Below are 12,967 nucleotides of genomic sequence, written 5' to 3'. Positions count from 1 at the left end.
TACCCTGTTGTCCGTTGTATCTGACATATGTTTAATAAAAGGTAACACACAATGAATAAAGAACAAACATGCAGTGAAGCATTCCAGCAACTGACCACAGCTAAAATATTTCACATTGAATGAAAAACACATTCACAAATGTCTTTGTGAGCCAGAAAGGTCTTTGAGGCACACTCCCACTTGTCGTCTGTGGTGGATATGGCTATGTGTCAACTTTACCCATCTACACTGTATGGCCGCAAGGGCAGATGTGTTTCTCTTCTGCAATCTTTTAGCTTCAGGAAAAGTAGATCACTTTCTGTAATGTGGGTGTGTCTCATCTGATCAGTCAAAGGTCTCAGAGCAGAAGCAGAGGTTTTCTGGAGAAGGAAGAACTCTGCCTACACACAAAAGCACACATATTTCAGCCTACCAGTCTACTGAACAGTCAGATGAACCAGTTCCTTAAAACTAACCCCCTTGATAGGTGAAAATGATAGATATAGAGATTGTACTGTGTCTGTTTCCCTTGAAAACAGTGACTCATATACTTGTTCCATTCATTGGACTGAAAGTATCCAGGATCACTAGAGAATGTCATGTAAGATAGTTGTCAACATAATAAACACCATTCCCATTTGCCTACGTACGTTAGACCTCCAAGCTGAATCCAGTTTCCAATTAATTTCAAAGTACTTTAATTGAAAACATTTGTACTGGTTTTTGATGAGATTTTACTGCAGAATTTTCTCTGGCAAAGAATGTAATCACGGGAATACCACATCTTTCCACTCACACTCTTGAGGTCAGAATGAACCATCAATCTTGGTCCCCAGAATCCTGACCTTTCTATGTCTTTATGTCTTTCTATGTGTTCAGGATCCCCAGTGGTTTGGTTTGGTTTGGTTTGGTTTGGTTTGGTTTGGTTTGGTTTGGTTTGGTTTTTAGAGACAAGTTTTACCTGCTAGTAGCTCTGGCTATCCTGGAACTCATTCTTTAGATCAGGCTGACCTTGAACTCATAGAGATCAGCCTGCCTCTGTCTTTCCAGTTCTGGGATTAAAGACATCTGCCACCACCACACAGCTTCCCCCCGCATTCTTACCACACTATTCTGTTTGCACAACACAAATGTTTCGTGGGCTTGTTGAATGTATCCTTTTCTCCAGGCACTTCTGCTAAAAATATCTCATGGAGCTATATGTATACTCAGTCTTGACATGGTTCTAAAACAACTTTTCTTTTACACATGTCAGCCACAGTTTTTAATGAGAATTCCATCATTTGGAAATGGCACTCATGACTTTTAAGCCACACAATTAATGGTAGTCATATATTTTATATAACTTAAGAAGTTTACCAAAGAATTCACTCATTTTCCAATCTCTGAGTTTATTTGGGACTGTTAAAAATACGTCTGTTTCATTTTTCATCATGGTTTAGAAGTCTTTTCCCATATACATAATTTATTTTGAATTCATATTATTTATCATAGTTATACAAGTGGGCTCCCATGGTAAGAAATTACTAGGAAATACAGGGTTATTTTTTCTCCCTGCTTCATTATTGAAACTTTCCTGTTAGCAAATCAAGAAAGAAGAGAAAGAACAAAAATAAGAAGCAGATGGCCAGAATATGTGTGGTGTACCTACTTCAACAACATGAAAGGTGGAACTACAGAGTGGAAATAATCCCCGCAAAACGACTGCACAGTGGTGTGCTGTGCTTCAGGTACTTGAAATCCTGTAAATTCTAAACAGAAAGGAACTCTGCCGAAACTACACTCTAGATATCCTTATAAAGATTCTTGGAAACAAACACCAGCTCTATAAAAGAAGTCAGTGTGGTAAAAAGCAATCAGCTTTACACACCCTCCCATACAGGGACATTTGAAAAATGTGGATCTGCACAGGGAAGCTGGAGATGCCACATTCCAGAAGCCTTTAGAATGTGAAGGTGGAGTAGGTTCCTTCTGCTTTAAGGAAGTGACAAAATGACTCTGCTTTGACCTCCATTCTCCAAATAAACCTGCATTGCTCTCACTTCCTCGGCCCTGCCAACCATGAATGCATGCAGTACAGATGCCATATCCCTCTGTCCTTTCACTCTCCTTGAGAATTTCAGTTGTGAATGTCAGATGACTGAGTTCCAAATTACGAATAAGTTTTTATATTCTGAAATACCAAAATAGAGCAGCATTTGAAGAAACTAGACACTCGTATCTGGGCAGTTGCATGCTTGCAAAGTAGTTTACATAAAACAGACAGTCAAGTGACCATTTTAATGTGTGTGGATGTGGTATGTGTGAATATGCAGGGTGTGTGTGTGTGTGTGTGTGTGTGTTTCATGTGTGTATAGTTTCAAGTGCACTTGTGTATCTGAGTGTGTGTAGGTCAAAAGTTAATACTGGGTGTTTTTCTCAATTGCTCTCCACCTTTGTTTTACTATTGATTGATTGGTTAGTTGGTTGGTTGGTTGGTTGGTTAGATTGTTGGTTGGTTGAGACAGGGTCTCTCAATGAGCCTAGAGCTCACTGATTTGGAATTTGCCTATGATGGTTCATCAGCAGGCTCCAAGAATCTTTCTCTCTTGTCTACTCCGTGCTGGGATACCAGAGGCATCCAGTAGTTCCCAGCTTTTATGTGGATGCTGGGGATCTGAACTCAGGTCCTCATGTTATGTAGTAAACACTTTACTGAACCATCTCCTCAGCAACTCCACCCCTACCCCTCACCCCCCCACACAAAAGTCAAGTCACTTTCAGGCTGCAGTAAATTTACACATCCAATCTCACTGAGAATCTTCATATTTTTGCCTTAGACCAGATTCAGAAGTAAACAATAAAATGTAAACCCCCTGCCTTTACAAGGCATGTAGTACAAACACTAAGAAGAGATTTAGTAGAGACTCCAGCTGTTACTGGAACTCAGAACAAACTACTAGCATGGAATTAAGATGCTTCCTTGAGTTTATACTTGCACTGAACTTTGAAGGATCTGCTAGAATAAACCAAGTGATGGAAAGTTAGCCACTTCAAGTAAGGATGCAGCATCTAACGCAGTGGCTTCTAGGATTGGTATTAAAAAAAAAAACAACCACAATTGCACTTTGCCACAGAAATTTGAAGATACAAGTACCCTGGAAAAGGGCTTAGAGGACTTCCTGAAATTCACATTTACCACTCCGTCCTATATTCCAGTTAAAACTCTCCTGCTTTTAAAAAACATCTCAGTTCGTTTCTTGCATTACACTTAGATACTTTCCATGTAGTTAATCACACACTGGATTGGCTATTCAGAAATGTCCTGAGATCCCTCAATTCCTATCTTCAGTTGAGAGCTAGGATCCTGTGGTCTTCATCCTATTAGTGTTGTAAATGGGCCTTGCAGTTCGTATTGTCCTGTCCCTGTAATGGCAAAACATTAACAACACCAGCTTTACACACCCACTGATATATGGTCTTTTCAAAAAATGTGGATTTGTGCTGAGAAACAAGAGATGCAACATTCCAGAAGCCCTTAGAAATTCAAGGCAGAACAGGTTCCTCCTGGCTTAAGGAAGTGACAAAAATCTTTCCTTTGACCTCCATTCTTCAATCCATTCTTCCCACTCCAGAACACTCCATCAAAAACTGGACTATTATTGATGGAGAAGCTGTCTCCCCAATGCCACTATATTTACACACTAGGGCTCAGTGTAAGAAATATGGCTCAGTGGGCTGGAGAGGCAATCTGGTTAGTAAAGACCTTCCCTTACAAATAAAAGAGCAAACCTCAGAAACCACACTGAACAACAATAAACGTTGAGTGTGGTGGGATGCACTTGCAACCCCAACGCTGGAGAGATGGAGGTATATGGACCAGTGAAAACAACTCTGCCTGGCAAAGTCAAAGCCAGTGAGAGACCCTGCCTCCAAAAAGACAGATAGGATCTTGACAGTATTTGAGGTTGGCCTCTGGCACTCAGACACCTGCGCAAACACAAAAAGAAAAGAAAAAACCCAGATCAAAGTTCACTTTTGTCTTAATATTGCTTAAAATTCATGTACTTTTCAAGTATAAATCTGTAGTGCTTCCTTTAATGACTCAGTTTAGCCATCTGTATTTTTAAATCAATTATGAGTTAGAATATGTAATTCATACATTCTAACTTTCAAGAAATTCATTCATTACTAAGTAGTTTTAATATTCTCTAGTATTTTTACATATAATGCAGTATTTCAAAATTTTAAATCAAACAATTATCATTGAGTTATTTGCAGTATATAATAGTCTTTGTTTAGGTGTGTGTGTGTGTGTGTGTGTGTGTGTGTGTGTGTGTGATTCCTGTATGCAAATATATGTACCACATGAATGCTTAGTGCCCACAGATAAGTGGAGGAGGGCAATGGATCATGTGGAACTGTGGGATGGATGATTGTGAGCCACCACGTGGTTGCTGAGAACCAAACCCAGGTCCTTTGCAAGAGCAGTAAGTGTTCTTAACTGCTGAGCTATCTCCCTAGAGTGATAGTCTTTCTAAAATTCAGAATCCATTGAAAATCCAAATTTAATATCTAGTGTATAAACTTACTGGCTTTGCCACCTATGAAGTGCATTCATCCATTTCCAGAAATAAGCTACTCAAAATTGGCGTTCTAGGACTGAGTTTGGATTAGGGGTGTTTTCTTTCATTTCCTCGCCTGCTTCTGATACAAGGACACTTAACTCTTTGGTGTTCAAAACCTGAGTACCCTTGAAGAGCAATGCACATTAGAAAGAATAACCCCTGGCCACATTTTATATATTAAGACAATACTCCGGTAATAAGTATCTGCATGAAAGAAACAACATTGGAAAAGACAGACACATGAACAGTCTTCCAAATGAGCAATATCACAGAGAATTAAGGGCTAAGGATTATTTCTGCCATTTTGTTTGATCTTACTTGAAATGTTGATGTAGGTTTATATTATACTACTGCCAGTACTGCAAAAACAAAGCCACACAATTACACAAACACGCAAACACTCAACACAGCAATAAAGACTTTTTAGCAGAGTTACAATATTTAACTAATTCCAAGAAAGGGCTTATATCAGAGGACAGGTACTCAAATATGACAAGCCGTCTCCATTAGGTTAATGAGGAAGGTTTATTGCAGGGTTTCTCTTGTTAAATAAGAGCAGTAGATCCAGCTTATTAAACACTTCCTTAGCACAGAGGTGAAGGGTATCATAAAGGAAGGCAACACATCTGGAACATATTTCTTTATGATGTTCTGTACATTCTAAACTGATCATTTTCAAACAGATTGTTGAAAAGTCAATGGATCTTGAATAGACAACTTCCTGAAGCAAGAGAACCTACTAATTCTAAAGAAGCCATTGCATATGCTGGCACACACTTGCATTGGGGCATCACACTAGATACAGAAGAGCTTGTCCTTCACCAAGTGTGGATTAAGTTGTTCGGCAATGATCACAAGTTACTGGAAAATGCCTCCTTTCAAGTTATGCCCCAAGAGGACCATTCTCTTTGAAACTGACTTAGACCTAAGAGACAATTTCAGATGCAGTTCGAGAGTAAGGTACTCCAGAGAGAAAAGGTTAGATATGGTAAAAATGAACCACTCTGGAAATTGTCATAAAGTGGCAATAAACTTGGCACTGAGGTCTGGAAAGCACTGTATAAACACAGCTATAAATACCCCCAAAGAAGTCCAGCATGTCTGGGAAACTGGGGGGTGGCAATATGCCATAAACAGTTGGCATCATAAAGTCTTGCGGTGACTACTGGAATGTAGCACACCTCTAGGAGCTGGAAATGCTTAGAGAGCCAGGAAGCAGGTTATATTTTCAGCGGTGTGCTGGCAGACAAAAAGGCTCAGGAAATGAGGTAGTTTCAGATGAGGCCATCTTTAAAGAAATGTGGGAGATTTCTGAAAGAAGGTTTGTTTCAATGGCAGGATAGGAGACCAAGTAATTTGCAGAGACATGAAGAAAAAAGTATTAAGAGATAAATGAATTTCAGATATAAGAAAGAACCCTAATTATTGAATATCAGAGATTTCTTACTATAACACCCAGAATGCTGGGCTGTAAATCAGTAATATTTCCTACTGCACAAAAGAAATTCTCCCCGAGTCAGGTCTGGGCTAGGACAGTTTAGAATTAAACAATTTTAGTAGTAAAAATGGACTTTGGCAAATGTTATAAAATAGGCTGAAAGGGTAATATCCAGTTCATCAATCAACTATTTTTCTCTTTGAGAGTATTATTCATCTAGCTTAGTCACTGACTTAAATATACTGTAAAATACATACATGTATGCAATTAGTCTACTAAAAAGTTTCAAGACAGCCAAGTTCAGCTCTATTCCTGGACTTCTACTGTATCAACCTTTAAGTATATTTTCTGTTACACTCACTTTGGCATTGATTAATACATCACTTAAGTAGATGAATTGGTGAATAAAAGTTAAAACAAACTACACTTTCTCCTTTTCATGGTATAAGAACATGATTCATAACTGTATCTGAAGTTGACTTTTCTTGAGTAAGTTACTCAAAGCTCTGTGTGAAACCTTCCGGAGGATGAGCTACACTTCTCCAAAAATAGAATGTATGGCTGAACAGCCTATGCATAAAGGCACAAGGTCTCAAAACTATATTGTTATATCTTGCATTTTCATTAGCAAATTTAAATTTACAGTAGATGGAGTCAGGGGACTGAGGGGGGCTGCCATTGAAGGTTTACATTATTTGAGAAAAGCGAAGAGACAATGGGAATATGCCTTGCACATCCTCCATCACGTCTCCCACCTGCCCCAGATTCAAGAGCAGCAGTGTTGAAGACAGAGGAAATAGGATGAGTATATACTGATGCTGCTGTAGCTGGTCAATTAGACACCAAAAGAAGATACGCCCTTGGGTTGGGAGACTGCCCAAAGGACAGAGTACCTACAGGTAAGCCTTACAATCCATGGAGAGTGAGAAAACCACTTCCAGGATTCATTCTCTGACCTCCACAAAAGCACACATATCACTAATCAATATAATAGTTTAAAATATACATAGGGATATTATATAATGTAATGGTTTTTTAAGAAAGGAACAGAAAATATACTCTTTTGAACTTTCTATGCCTGCTAGTTAGTAAATTTGCATCATATAATAAAAAGCTCTGTCTGGTCTAAATAGCCTTACAGGCCATGGTGGAGAAACACAAAACTTCCTCATCATTACTATTGGCTGGAAAGTGACTTTGCAGTGTTAGGAAGAAATACGTGACACAATATATAAAGTGCTTATCACAAAGAAGGACCCCGTTCATCATAAATGTTATTGTTGTTGATAAAATTATATCTCACTGTTCTCAAAATATAAGAGAAAGAGGTGTCTGTGTTTTCCAAAGCTCCAGAGACACCTCCAGTTTTAAAGCTCTCTTTGAAGAAACAAGTCCTTAGGATGAGCGTACAGACTTGAATTCTTCTTTTTAAATATTTATTCACTTTATTAAATGTTATGCATGTGTGCCTCAATGTATGTGTGTGTAGTATGTGCATGCAGGAACCTGCAGAGGTCAGAAAAGAAGGTTAGACACCCCCCACCCTCTACCCCCACACCCCCATCCCCTGGAACAGAAGTTATGAGATGCATCATGGGTGCTGGGAACCCAACCCAGGTCCTTTATAAGACCAGCATGTGATTTTAACCACTGAGCTACTTCTCCAGCCACTAGGCATTCAGTTATCCATTCATTCATTTAGTAAGCCAGTGATTACTGAATATCTGCGATCTAGGCACTGGCAATTTCTAATGATTTGATGCTGACCCAATTCCAAAATGCACATACAATTAAAAGCTGCCGTAACTAAACAATACATAATAGGACAACTGACCTAGCACAGAAAACCAAGAGAAGTAACTTAAACCTGAATATCTGAATTAGAGATTGGAGGGAAAAGGACAGAGGAGAGGAAGGACAGGAGTTGTGCTAAAGGGCACACAGGAAATAAACACATGGATGTGACTCAGGAAAGGCATGTAGATCTTATCTAAACCACCTGCAGGAGGAACACTTTGAAGACTACTCCACATTTGTGATGCCGTGGCTATATACATAAAGTAAATAATTAGTCTAATTTTATAAAACTCCTTAAATTACAAATATGATATGATATAATGTAAGATCCAAAGCCATATTCAAAGTTCTAAGTATCTGACTAAGTAATTCGGCCAAACAACTTCACTTTCAATGACTGAAAAGAAATATTTTTAATTAAATTTAATAATTTTAATAATAATCATATGGATAATCTTTGGAAGCATAGATGGCTACTATCATTTTTCCTTTTAATATATTACACAGGGAAACAGTTAAACTGAAAAACAAATGAAAATATTTTGTAGTTCGATGAAGTTGCAGATGGCCAGTTTTACATCTTCATAATTGCCTTCCGCTCCAAATCGAGGCATGTTTCTTCCATTAGAGTTTTCACTCATCCTCCCCTTGTTCCCACTGCTTCATTTACCCCATATTTCATTATTTATTGTTAACTGGCACTCTTGCTTAGTGAATATCATATTGTTGATAAAAACCCATCTCCTTTATATAAAGCTAGTAGATTTTGTCACTACCCAATAGGAAAATCAAGCAGAAGCTGTCAGTCATGTAGTAGCCAAGGTTACATTATCGAAATGATACACCTGTGACATCTAATCCACACCCGAACTGCAAAGAGATCAGCTGACTTAGAGATAGTATGATCTGTGCCTGGCTATGCTGGAAATCACTCCGCTCACACACGAATACCAAATCTGATTTAATAGGCTTTTGCTCTGTAATGACTTATGCAAGCACTGTCAACAATATATAGATATATAAAAAATCCTTTAATTCAACTAACCTGAAAGTAATTCCATTTGGTTATTGAAATTCATATCTATTGTTTGTACAATTTCTTTCCTGTCACTGTAATATACTTCTAGGTTGTCATGTTGAATAGATAGGTTTGGAGTCAATTCTGCTGTTTCCCTTAATGTTGGTAAAATAAAGAAATGCATTTTAAACACTCAAAACTTCTTTAAAAAGTCTCTCTCACTTTATCTTTGACCACTACATGTAGGCTGCATCTTTATAAAAGACCTCCAGATTCTATTTTGTACCATAGCATAAGCTGCAGTACACACACACACACACATACACACACACACACGTGTTTAGAGCACAGATAGGTCATGCTACTATTAGCAATACAGTTTCCTACTGGGAAATAGCAAATTGATCTTTAAAAGTGTTCCAACTGTTCTGAAAACTTTCCCACAGGCACATCATCATTATACTACATTCATGGCAAGTGTAGCCAGCACGTCATTTGTATATATGTAAGAACTTGAGATGAAATCTAGTCTATCCAACAAATCTGCCAGTTTTCAAATAAAAAATAAGAGTAAATGTATTATTTAGAGGGCGTGCATATACACAATAATACAGTGTTATACAGTCTAGCAACGCTCATCAGTACTGTTATTTTACAACTTCTCGCACTTTTGGGGGGAAGAGACCAAAGAATGTTTAAGTAAAGAAATAATTACTACCCTAACATGAAGAGACGGTGAACCAAAAACAGTTGCTACTGCTACCCAACGCAGTGCCTTAACGAGATGTGGCAACATTGAAGAACTTTAAATACCATTTCCCTCCATAGTACTTTATGCTTAGTAAAAGACATACCCTCTCCAATACAAAAATACTGACCATTACCTCCAAATGGTCAAATATTTAGCAGTACCCAAATCTGTTTCAAAGCAAGTCTATCTACCCTGTGTCCTCTTGCTGTGCTCTAATCCAGGAGGTATTGTATCTTAGGTCTTGTCATCCACAATTTACTAATTCTACTACCCCTGAAATAAGAAAGTTTAACCTACCCACTGAAGACTTTTCAGACAAAGTGTAGCATGAAATGTCACTGTCATGCTGGGAACCTCTGGACTCCTCACTTGAACCGTGATCTGTGGGACCACCAGACCTTGAGCAGAGACCCACTTCCCCTTCTGCCTGGGAGTAGGCAGCTGTAAGACAATTTTTAGTAAAAAACATGTTTACTAAAAACGATACAATAAGTTCCTGGAAAAGGCCTTCCCACGGAAACCGCCCTGACCTCGACCTTGTCCAAAGACTAACCGCACCTTCAAAACCCACATACATCCACCTCTGGGGTCAGAGCAGAACCAGCCAGGGTAGAGGAGAGAGCAGAAGCTTCTCTGGTGGGAGCTTTTCTTAGGAGGTTTTCTTGAACCTTTTTGGAGCCTGTTTAAAGTTTTCTTTATATCGTTGAACGAGTCTCTGTGTTGTCAATCCCCGACACCCTCCGCACGTTCTCGGACACAGGCCGCACAGCAGACGTGACAGTGATCTCAAGCTATCATGAGCTGTTAATTCTGTATTTAAGTAGGCACATCATATGCCTTCAAACTGTCCATAAGCTCCTGACGGGCAGGATGTATAGAAGAAAGTCCCTGTGTGCCACAAATCTGTCAAGACAAACCACTGCTCAATATAGGTCCTTCATATGAGTACTATAATGAGTAATAAAGTACAATAAAAGGCAAATAACTACTACGGTTAAGGTCATAAATGCTTCATTTTCTACTTCAGGAACTGAATATCAACTAACAGTCCATAGTATAAGGAATAGCTTTAAAATAAGAAGCAGCCACTGATTCCAAAGATATTAACAATATTCCATAAATATGACTTTCAGTTACAGTAATGGATAATTATCTCTATGTACCAAGAGACCCAAGAGTACTACTATGGTACTAAACTCAGAGTTTTAATATGTATAGCCAGAGTCCACTGGACATCAAGACGCTCCAGCACTGCAAATGCACCTCAAGCTAGCAGATATATATATACATATATATATATGTATATATATATGGATCCAGTAACTCTGTTCAAATGAACAGGGCTGTTAGGGAAAGCTACTTACACTGGGACTCACACACACAAACTTTTTTTTTATCAAAACAGTTCTAGCCAGGCGGTGGTGGCACACATCTTCAATGCCAGCACTAGGAAGGCAGAGGCAGGTGGATCTCTGTGAGTCCAAGACCAGCCTGGTCTACAAGAGCTAGTTCCAGGACAGCCTCCAAAGCCACAGAGAAACCCTGCCTTGAAAAACCCAAAAATAAACAAACAAAAAACAGTTCTGGTCAGTCTCTTTAAATCAGGTGACAACGAATCACTCTGATAATAGGCTGACTAGTTCTTTTTTGTGTAACTACAGAAGGTGTAGTTGTAACATGGAATTTCAGTTTGACAAAAAAAGAAAAAAGAAAACCATTATATTTGTCAGTCTTAAGGAAAATTCAGCTTAAATTAAAGTCCCACGATCACAGTCAAGTCAGCAGTTCTATAGAAACATAGGTTACAGGGGTTGTCACTTCAAAGGACATAAAAATTTTGCTAAGGTACTCCAGTAGACACTGTCCCACATCTAAGCGTCAAATTATGACCCAGTAATTGGCACCCGTTTAAAGCAAATACAAAGAGAAACCAAAACAAACTAATTATTCTATAGCCTAGATGAAGAGTGCTCTAGGTCGTCCCCAGTAACTAGATGTTAAAGAGCCGGTCGGTCGTGGTCGACATAAACCCACTTAACTGCTGCTTCCACATCCTCCGTGGGCCTTTTAATAACATCTCTTCGTGTAAAGTAGGTGAATATTCTTTGAATAGTCCTTATGGGAGGGGAAGAATGGAAGGTGTGTGTTATGTTTCAAGAGAAAAGTGGTTTCACTAGGGAAAGCAAGCAGGTTTTCTGTCCTGTGGTGCTGGTGGGGACCTTAAGAGGTAAGAGGGACAGACAGCCAGGACACCAAAACATCAGAACAGGGATCCATGACCTCCAAGGAGCACTTGTACCTGTACAGATCAGAGTGGATTTCAGACTTCCTTCTTTCGTTTTATGCAGCGTGTTCTACAAGAAGGTGAAAACAGAATTGCTTCTAGTTCCGAGCGGGAGGGGCTGAGCATACACAGAAGGGAACCCCACAACTCTGCCATAAATAGCCTTTCTTCTCACTCGGGATACTAGCCCCCTTTGCATCAACAAGGCGCAGCTTCCTCGCAGTAGCGCCATTCACAAATCCCTCGGTCGCCCCTTTGCGCACGCTCCCTGGGCGCTGGCACTGTGTGAGCGAGCGAGTCCCTAAGACAGGAGCCAAAAGGTGAAGGGGGCCTGGCAGCCACCTGCTGTCAGCGCGGGGCTCACTTTCCGCCCGGGTGACTCGGCGCCAGAACACACGCAGGAGCACCCCACCCCACCCTCACCCCCCCAACGCCCGCACCCCGCGAGCCCCGGGTGCGCCACAAAGCAATCTGTCCACTCTGCCGTGGCGGGCTCCGGAGGCAAGGGCGAGCTGCGGTCGGCGCGCTGCCGCTGGGTTCCCGCCTGCCCCACCGCACCGTCCCCGCCCCGGCCCCCAATGCACCAACTCTGCCCGAGACCCCCCACCCCCCAGGTTGCAGGGACGGGCCACACCGCGCAGTGCCCACGCCCGCCCGCCGGGTGAGTGTCCCCCCCCCAACCCCCCGCAGGGCCCGCGGCCGAGCCCCGGCGGGCGAGTCAACCTGGCGCTCCGCCCAGGGCCCGTGCCAGCCGGACGCACCGCGCTGCTACCTGGAGCTGCGGGCCGGTCCCGACGCGGCGTCCACTCTTCTCGGTCGGTCGTTCGGCCGCTGTCTTCAGCACTCCTCCCGCCGCTCCCGCCTGCGCCACCGCAGCTGCTCCGCCAGAGCTTCGCAGTCAGTCATGATGAGCTCTCGGGGATGGGAGCGGGCGGGGCGCGCGGCGGCCGCGGGTGGGCGGCGGTGTGCGCCGCGGGGCCGCGGGGTGGCTACAGCGAGCGTCTCCCCCGGCAGGCCGCGCTCCCGGCGGCGGCAGGAGGAGGCGACGCGGCCTCCGAGCGAGCGGGTGACCGAGTCGGGCCGGGCGGGGGCA

The 12,967-nt window shown here is 41.5% G+C and overlaps 1 protein-coding gene across 4 annotated transcripts in view; it reads right to left on the bottom strand.

Moving 5' to 3' along the window:
- Ccser1 (coiled-coil serine rich protein 1) overlaps positions 1-12,860 on the bottom strand; it is a 1,057,181-nt gene extending 1,044,321 nt beyond the window's left edge. The window contains exon 1 of one of the 4 annotated variants that reach the window (XM_040737638.1): positions 12,647-12,860. The gene's annotated coding sequence lies outside the window, so the exon portion shown is untranslated. The remainder of the gene's footprint in view (positions 1-12,646) is intronic. The other 3 variants (XM_021230621.2, XM_040737639.1, XM_013117718.3) reach the window with 3 other exon arrangements.
- Positions 12,861-12,967: the final 107 nt, after the last annotated feature.

Source organism: Mesocricetus auratus, unplaced genomic scaffold, assembly GCF_017639785.1.
Source record: "Mesocricetus auratus isolate SY011 unplaced genomic scaffold, BCM_Maur_2.0 Super-Scaffold_100676, whole genome shotgun sequence".
Lineage (NCBI taxonomy): Eukaryota > Metazoa > Chordata > Mammalia > Rodentia > Cricetidae > Mesocricetus > Mesocricetus auratus.
The sequence above is the reverse complement of the archived record's forward strand: the minus strand, read 5'-3'. Positions and strand labels throughout refer to the sequence as shown.